Source organism: Priapulus caudatus, unplaced genomic scaffold, assembly GCF_000485595.1.
Source record: "Priapulus caudatus unplaced genomic scaffold, Priapulus_caudatus-5.0.1 Scaffold559, whole genome shotgun sequence".
NCBI lineage: Eukaryota > Metazoa > Priapulida > Priapulimorpha > Priapulimorphida > Priapulidae > Priapulus > Priapulus caudatus.
Genome location: NW_014577620.1, coordinates 3,971 through 5,210, shown reverse-complemented (window position 1 = coordinate 5,210; position 1,240 = coordinate 3,971). Strand labels below are relative to the sequence as shown.

Here is a 1,240-nt window from a genome sequence, read left to right as displayed (position 1 = left end):
CTAACAGACCCCAATGCGAGCCACCCGAAGGTGTGAGAAGGTAGGACACACATTTACTTTATCAAATCGGACCTTTTTTAGATAAAAAATGTGAATGTTTCAATTAAAATACATGTGCATACACGTTCTTAGTTTGTATTGTTGTCTCCGGCGTCTTTGGTTGAACTGTCAATCATGTTTTACAGCGTATATAGCATATATTCCATATTAGTGAAAAATTAACAGTTCCCACACGTTACAAAAATTGCGGCGACTTGTGTTTCGAATTTTGTCCAATCAGGTGGCGGCATTGCCATGACTTGCCACGCCATGACCACCATTGAACGTGTGGGAAGTTGATTTTTTACTGGCGACGGATTTTACTCTCCTAACGCTGTCAAATATCATCGACAGTGCAAACATATACAGGGGAGGTTAGTACAACAAAGTAGGAATACGGGGATGTGCATATTTTTATTGAGAATCAAAAACTTTCATTGATTTCGGACATTCGTGAAATTGTGTGTCCTACCTTCTCACACCTTCGGTGCTCGCATTGGGGGATCGTGTTAGATATAGGTGCCTGTGGAGTAGGCGAGGTACGGTCCGGCATATTAGATAGTACCAGGGTACGTTCCGGCAGTACTCTGGGGGACACAGACCCTCTCACTCTCAGCATTACTAAACAGATGGCTAACGCTCCATTACGAGTGTTCCCAACTTTGATATCATTAATTATTAATGATTGATAATCCTAACCCTAACCCTAGCTAACCTAAATGACCACAAAGTAATATATGACCATGACCATATATATATATGATATATATATAAAATACATTAAAGTTGGGAACACTCCTAGTCCTATACTATAGACTATAGTGGAGTATCACCCAAACAGATTGCACAACTTGCACAGCTTTTTAATTTACATTTGATTTACATTTAGAGTTAGCGATAATGTCAAGATTTGTGGCTTTAACGGTAGTCACAAATATACAAGTTTGCATAAGTTACAAAAATTGGGCGACTCAGGCAAACAAATACTGTTATATACCTTCTTTTGTAATTGTTTCGAAATAATTCATTCACTTTGCGGCTGAATTCCAAGATGTCAGCGCCCTACATGTAGTCACGCTTACGGGATTTCGCGTGAACTGTAGGTATATAAAAACACCGGAAGGAACCGAAACGGTTTGAAATAGATCAAGGTGCCTGGAGCAACCACTGATCTCTATAATATAATCTGGATAGAGCATTG

At 39.4% G+C, this 1,240-nt stretch overlaps 1 protein-coding gene across 1 annotated transcript in view; it reads right to left on the bottom strand.

The window, feature by feature from the left end:
• The window catches only part of LOC106811646 (ATP-binding cassette sub-family E member 1-like), a 17,366-nt gene extending 16,231 nt beyond the window's left edge, over positions 1-1,135 (bottom strand). Inside the window, exon 1 of the mRNA XM_014815349.1 lies at positions 1,037-1,135. The gene's annotated coding sequence lies outside the window, so the exon portion shown is untranslated. The remainder of the gene's footprint in view (positions 1-1,036) is intronic.
• Between the last annotated feature and the right edge of the window lie 105 nt (positions 1,136-1,240).